Raw genomic sequence first — 8,424 nt, forward strand, 5'->3', positions numbered from 1 at the left:
CATTTAATCAAAACTATTATGCTAAATAAATTATTTATTTATTTTAACCATTACCATGATTCTTAGATTTTGAGCTTTATCTATTTTGTAGGCTTAAAAATGCACTGGAAGCCATTGGTTGATGCAGCCTAATGTTGAGTTTCGGGTTGAACTCCCCAAAAAAATCCTGGTCTAGTAAAGTCAGCTCTCCAACAGAAGACATGTGGCTACGCTAAAAAAGGCCCCCAACAATGGGTTAAGGATTACGTTTGAGGGGCCAAAATTATTTTTGGAGTAATACTGTGTCTACAACATTTTAAAAACAAATATTGTTATAAGTGAGTTAAAAAGTGATATCAATATTGGACCCAAGTTAGAATTGATAACTGCTTTTTGCAGGGGCGGACCTACATGTATGAGTGGGGGGGCCATGGCTCCCCCAAAAATTTTAAAAATATTTTAACACTATATATAAATATTTAACATTTTAATTATTAGCCTACAAAAATGGGACTTGGCCCCCCAAATATTTGAGCTAGTGCAATGATACTATTAAAAAAATTGTCCAATTGGTCTAATGTTGTAAAGATTTTTTTTTTCTTTCTCACATTCATTTTTTTTTAATTGTAAAATGTGTTCTTGTGTCTGTTAAAATTTTGAATTATTCATGTCTTTGAATACTTCATTAGTTCAATTGAATTTTTTTTTTTACTCAGTTTGGTTGATAATTTGGTAACTTCTATCAAAATGAAAACTTTAAAGATTCACTATGGAGCATACTAAGTTATATGTGGTATAAATATCTGTGTTTGTGCATGTTTATAGAAGTTTGTATAAGCTAATAAATTAATATCATAAGTTGGCTTCCAAATAAAAATTTTTGGTTATGCTGCCTTAGCTTGTTTTTTGTTGGTTGTGAACCTATTAGGTGCAATTGATGTATGGCTTTTTGTTGGTAAGTAATGAGAAATTTTTTGTTGGTAAGCAATAAGAGCATCCCCATCCCAAAATCCTATTTTACCTTTTCAAAAACTACTTTATCAATTATACCATACCATTTTACAATACTCTCAACATCCCAACTTTTATTTTACAATACTACACACTAAAATAACATAAATTATATAATAAAATAATATAAAATTATCTACCACTTATTTCTAATTTCTATCTCTCTATCACTATGTCAGGCACACCTCTACACAACAACCACCCTCTTATCCACACCACCTCCACACACCAACCACCGTGACCCCAAAACCACCACAATCCTAGCAAATACCAACCTGCAAACCAACCACAAACCCAGCCACAACCCATTAAAAAAATTATAAAAAAACCTAGTCACCACCACACAGCAACCACCATGACACCAAACCCACACCACACAACAACCACCATGACCAAAAACCCACCAAATATCTAGGCACAAACCAACCAAAAAAAACCCACAAACCTATCTACAAACCCATTAAAAAACAATCAAACAAACCCACATCAGCCACCATCATGCCCATTGCCCCTTGCCCACCACCACCATGGCACCACAAACCCACATCAGCCACCACCACCATCAATCACCCATCCCCACTTCCACGGAAACCCTCCACCACCATGAACAGAAAATATAGAGAAACCCACAACCAAATCCATCACCATACCCATGCCAATCTCGCTGCTGCAAACCACGCCGGAAACCCATGAACACGCCACCGCATCTGCCACCACATCAAACCCATCTGCCACCACATCAAACCCTTGATTCAAGGGAAAATAGAGAGGAAAACAAAAGGGAAGAGACGGACGAGAGAGGGGGAGGGATTGAATGAGAGAATCAGAACTGAAAAAGAAGAAAAAGAAAAAAGAGAGAGAGGAGATGAGAGTGATCGGTGAGAGAGAGAGAGAGAGAGAGAGAGATATGAGTTGATAAAGCAAACAGTGAAAAGAAATAAAATATTAGTATTTTGTTTTACCATTGAGCTACAATGCGATTCTAAATTCTACATTTAGAATCGCATTGTAGCACAATTGCAATTTTTTTTGCAATACTCAGCATTTACAAGATTGGCTGTTAGTGATTTTTGGGATTTAATACTAAATCATCTCAACATTTCCCATTTGGCAGTCCCAATGGGAATGCTCTAAAAGGAAGGGTTTTTTAGGTAGTCCGGGAGCAAAAGTGCTACTCTATGGAACATCTGTTCACATAGGTGATGGGACGTTGCCTAATTCTAAATTTGCGTATAAATGACTGAAGAGTACTGCTTTATCAAAAGTTGTAGTTTTACTAATATATGCAACCAATTAAAGTGCCAACCAAATGCATGTGGCTGAGCATCCTTTATCAAAATCAAGATTTTTGGATGGATACCATAGAGGTATTTTTGAAAGTAGGTATAATAAAAATATTTCTCATCCTTGCTCTTGATAAGTATTGTATTTATTGGGTTTGAGTCAGGAATAAATTTTATAAAAACCCCACTCAAATTCATTAATATTTATGAAAATAATAAATGACAATTCTTTAGTGGATTTAATATAATTCTATTTAAGGCATGTGGCTAAAGAAAATAACAAAATAAATGTTAAGAACCCACATGTGGGTAAATATAAGAGTATTGATATTAGAGCACATATAACTCATTTAATATATGACTTAATTCATAGAGTTTGACAAGTCACCCAAAATGATCTCCACCTTTGAATATAAACTTCATGAAAGCTTAATGAGTTGCAACAAATTTGGTAATTTCACAATCAACAACTTTGATATCAATTGTAATATACCTGATGGTTCTTAAGAGGGATGGGTGAGAAGTGTATGAAAATAAATATGGATTGTATGAATTAACTTAATTTGAGTTAGTCACTCTCCAAAGAATATAGAGATGAAAAAGACAGTGAAAGATTTCTCTCAGAAAAAATGGTAATTCTTTATTCAATATTTAATTGAGAATTACAATCATGTATTTATATAAGAATATCTCTAATTTCATTGGCCGAGTTTGGCTTGAGGTGAGGGAGAGAGACTAGAGTAGAGTTATCTCAATCAATCTATGAAGCGTTGACAGCGTTGACAGACGGTTGGTGACTTGGAGAATGTATCTCGTGCATTGTGTGTGCTGTAAAACGAGGAATGGATATATGCATTGTGCATGTGTGCTGTAAAAGGGGGAATGGATGTATGATATAAGATAATTTTTGCAGGATCTAATGCCTCCATAATCCTGTTTGACTGCATTATTACCATATATATATATATATATATGTATGTATGTATGTATGGCAAGATCTAAATGCTCCTCCTTAAGCCTATTGTAATGCATTATTACCGTCTATATGGTTGGTAGTTAATGATGTGTAGGAAGTTGGCAGTTTTGTAAGCTTCTTAATCATCCATTCCTTCTAAATTTGGACGCTTGTGGATGTTTGCCTTTAAGAAACTATTGAACGTGTTAACTTTGTTGTTTTGTCAGGTCATTTACTAGGTGCATCTATACCTTGGGCCTATATAAATAACTGTGAGCCTTGCTTTTGATTGCATTGTGAGCATTACACTACAAGAGCAATGGAAGTGCTATTGATTCTCATGTTCATTTTGCTCATTTGCCTGTGCCTTTTCTTTTGGCTGAAGCTTGAAAATATTCGACTAAAGTTTAGAAGGCAAGGGATCATAGGTCCTTTGCCTTCTCTTATAACGGGTAACATTCCAGAAATAAAGCAGATAATGTCAGTGGTTCCAAATTCTGATCCTGCAAATAAAGACCCAAAGGATATCTCACCATTTTACTGTTCTTTAAATCTCTTCCCATATTTCAAGCAGTGGACAAAGCAGTATGGTATGCATTATAAATTTTTTCTAGAACACAATTTTTGGTTGTCATTTTCTAGTTTTGCTTCTTCTTCTTTTATTTTTTTAAATTTTTTTTAAATTATAATTTTTATATGTGAACTAGTTTTGCTATTTAATTTACGCTGTTTTATTTTTTTGAGGGAGACAAATTTACATTATTTGGTTGCATGAAATGACAAAAGTTTAATATAATATGATTTTTCACATTTTTTATTTCTCCAAATAATGGCATTTATTATGATTTACCATGATTTTATTAGAGGGTTTAAATATAGAGTAGAATATATATATATATATATATTGGGAGGTGTAAAATTAAGAGATCTTAAAAAAATATTTGTCACAATATGAGGTCAGCTAAAAGTAATATGTCTATTTATTAAGATTGTGTTTAATGTGTATAAGAATTAGGAGTAATGTTATGCATGATTTCAAACTGGACCAAGGTTGAACTAAGTTCCAACTGGAAAACGTAGTAATGATTTTAGTAATTAAGTAATAATATGAAAATAAATAAAAATAATGTACACAATTTAACAAATTCACCTACAAACATTATTTATAATGTTCAAGAATGTCTTAATTAAGACCACCGCCCATCTAGGCGAGTTGGTACCTGAATTTTGTAGTGACCTCTGTAGTTTAATATATTTGTACGATATGATATAATTAAATATGATATTTCATGTCTAAATAATCGGGTCAAGAAAAAAAGAAAAGAAAAGGAAATAGTCAAGTTGATGAGATGGAGACTTCACTTTTAAATTTTTTTTTTTTTAAATAACTAAAAAATTTCATTGCACATTACTCACGTTTCCCGATGTCCCAGAGCTCTCTCTCTCTCTCTCTCTCTCTCTCTCAAAAACAAAAACAAATGAGTAGTTGAAGCCTTGTAGGACCACAAACAAAAGAGCAGTTGTACATCTACAAATTATAGCAATTTTTTTTTGCCACGGCAGTCTGTGGATAGTTAATCATTACTTATATATGAATTTATCATTTTATTTTTATCAATTACATTCTGTCATGTTATAATTGTGATAAAAAATTTTGAAATTTTTGTAATCCTAGACTTTTTCCAAACAAAAATATCAAACTTGATGTGACAATTTTATAATAATTGGTGTAAATATCAAGTTTTATAAAGAATTTTTATAGAATTTAAACTCAATTAAATATATATATATATATATTGTGAGATTTCAAAAACTTATGTCTTAACATTAGAATCAGTCAATAAAAAGTCAAAATTTTCAATTTTATATTTATAGATAGATGTTTCAATTTTATATTTATATTGGAAAATGCCAAAATTACAATTCAAGTTTACTATATATAAATGTTTGAATTATATTTTTATAATTAATGACAGATCAATTTGTAAAATTTATCTAATGTAATCTGTAATGTATTTAGAGTAGTGCTATAACAACATACTATTTTACAACATTTTTCAATCTGTTGATATGGTTAATTTCTTATTGATTTTCATCTAAGCCCACTATTAACATTACTTTTTTATTTACCAATAACTACTTACTACATCAGCAGTTTGTAAAATTTTTTATAAAATTTTTTTTATCTTTAGCATTACTCATGTCTTTAACGTTATAGTTTATATTTTTATAAAATATTTATTTATATTTATAATAGGAACACATAAAAATCTGTTTTTTTCTTTTTCTTTTTTCTTTTGGTTATTCATTTTGTCTTACTATTGTGCCCTCTTGATGGTCATCTATCTCTTTCTTATTATAGGAGGAACATTCATGTTTACACTGGGAAGGCAACACTTCTTGTATGTGACTGATCTTAAACTTGTTAAAGAAATAAGCATATTTAAGTCATGGGATTTGGGAAAGCCTGCTTATCTTCAGAAAGATCGGGGACCTTTACTTGGCAAGGGCCTTATATCAACAAATGGTGCAGTTTGGTCCCACCAAAGAAAAACGATAGGTCCCCAATTGTACGTGGAGAAGGTTAAGGTAAAATTGTTCTCCAATTAAATAAAAAAAAAATAAAAAAAAAAAAAAAAAAAAAAAAAAACATGAATATTACACTAAAACAGATATGAGTACATGACATGATACAAGACAGATCAATGACAATTATTAAAACATGATAAAATATGAAAATTATCAAAATCATGACACAATATAGTAAAATATGACAATTAATTCATTAATCAATAATCATCTTTAGGTGTATTTTATTTATTTATTTGTATGCATAATTTTTTTTTTTCAAAACAATAACAATTATAAAATCTTTAAAACATATCTAAAATAAAAGAAATTCAAAAAATAATAAATAAAAAATCCTACCAACCAACACTGGACACATGTATAGAGTGCTCCTAAAGTGTTCAATACGAACATATCAGGAAGTTTGGAATGTTCGTACTTCTTAATTACAGTGTCACAATTTGTAATAAGTAGGAATATATCTCAATTCTCAACATGCCATTACCAAAATACTTGCTCCATTTATATTACGAGAATCATATGGTTACAGGACACGGTGGACATAATTGTGGAATCTGCATGTACAATGATTAAATCATGGGACAATGTAGTCAAAGCAGAAGATGGGGTTGCAGAGTTAATGGTGGATGAGTATGTGAGAAACTTCACCTCTGAAATAATTTCGAAGATGATGTTTGGGAACAACTTTTTTGAAGGAATGAAGTTATTTCCAAAGTTTAAAACTCTTATTGATGTCATGAGCACACCGACCTTACTTAGTGGTAATCCGTTTTCTAGGTACGTTATTTCTCTATTTTTCGTAATTTCCTTTTTTATTTTTAATCCTAAAACATATACAAATATTTTTGAGTGTGAAATACGTGTGACTACCCATTTACAGAGGTTGATTACATCATTTTTCTGAGGCATATGCATCTATTGTTAGATAACTTAGATATTAATTAGTTTCGTGATGTCTCATGTGAGGGTATTGAAATTTGTTTCATGTAAGGCCACTGGCATACCAAAATGATTGAAATAATAAAACTTTCGTTATTAAGATTTTGTATGATTGAGAAAACCAAAATGATTGAAATAATAAAACTTTCGTTGTTAAGATTTTATTTTATGAATTAATCTGACAATGTACAAAGTGTTACGCTATTTAAGATTAGAATAATGAGACACTATAAAACTTCTAAATTTATAATCTTTAATATGAAATATATCCATTTAAAAATGGGGAGAATCCTAAATCCCACGGGCCTATTGTCCCTTAATAAATAGTATGACCATTTCATGAGTAGTGTTTTCTAACATATATAAAAAAAAGTTTGTGTCTATTAAATTTGAATAGACAAATGGCCCACATGCGAAGTTTATTACAATCGGATAAGAATTGTCTCCATTTCATTACTGAGATTTTGAAAATTCTCGTATCCTTTGGATCAGGTTTCTTCCCACTAAGAAGAATAAAGTGGTATGGGGATTAGAAAAAGAGATTTACGTAATAATTAGGGATATAGTGAAGAAACATAAAGCAACTACTTCGGAGAACATGTTGCAAACACTTATGGAGGGTTCCATGAATGGTGAGCTTGGGCCATCCACAGCTGACCAATTTATAGTTGACAACTGCAAGGACGTATACCTTGGAGCCTTTGAAGTTAATGCCGTTGTTGCAATATGGGGTTTAATGCTATTGGCCTCGCATCCTGAGTGTCAAGCCCGCGTTCGCTCTGAGGTTCAAGAAGTTTGTGGGGATAAACCCCCGGATGCCAATATGCTTGGCAAAATGAAAGTGGTATGTTGCACATTTTATTTATTTATTTTTGCAATAAGTGTGGGCGTGAATTTGAAATAAAGTTCTCTCTATGAGATCAAGTAATGACACTGAGATATAAGGCTCTTGGCTTGGGCGTGGTATGTGACACATTGATCCTTATTTAAGCCAAAATTATTGTTGGTTTTGTGCAGTTAAGAATGGTGATTCAAGAGATATTGCGACTTTACCCAGGAGTTGCTTTTGTGTCAAGGCAGGCCTTGCAAGATTTGAAACTTGGTGATACACGTGTTCCAAAGTGTGTTAATATTTGGATATGGATGTTGGCATTGCATCGAGATCCTGAACTATGGGGACCTGATTCAGACAAGTTCAATCCCGAAAGGTTTGTTAATGGATCGAGTTTCTGGGGCATGCAAGTCTCCACAAGCCTATATACCATTTGGTGTTGGTGCTCGTGTGTGTCCTGGGCAAAACTTAGCCATAACAGAACTGAAGGTCTTGTTTGCCATGGTCGTATCCAAATTTAGTCTCGACATTTCTCCTAATTTTCGCCACTCACCTCGATATGGTTTGCTTGTAGAGCCTGAACATGGGGTGAATCTCCTCGTTAAAAATATATGAATCATGCCAACTTTAAAAAGATGTGGAGTTTCCCTTTTCATGGGATGAACAAAGATCATGTCAATTAGTGTTGCCATAGATGTTGAATGAATAAAGTGTTAGAACTTAGGATTGGTGTCTTAAAATCCTATTGTATGAAACTATGAATGACATAATGTTATAAATAATAAAGTTGTTTTATTATCTAAAATAATGGTAACATAAATATTTGAACATTGTCA

The 8,424-nt window shown here is 32.0% G+C and overlaps 1 pseudogene; it reads left to right on the forward strand.

The window, feature by feature from the left end:
* The first annotated feature begins 3,547 nt into the window (after positions 1 to 3,547).
* Positions 3,548 to 8,203, forward strand: LOC111988685 (cytochrome P450 714C2-like; annotated as a pseudogene).
* The last annotated feature ends 221 nt before the right edge of the window (positions 8,204 to 8,424 follow it).

This window comes from Quercus suber, unplaced genomic scaffold (genome assembly GCF_002906115.3).
Source record: "Quercus suber isolate HL8 unplaced genomic scaffold, Cork oak 2.0 scaffold_129, whole genome shotgun sequence".
NCBI classification, from domain to species: domain Eukaryota; kingdom Viridiplantae; phylum Streptophyta; class Magnoliopsida; order Fagales; family Fagaceae; genus Quercus; species Quercus suber.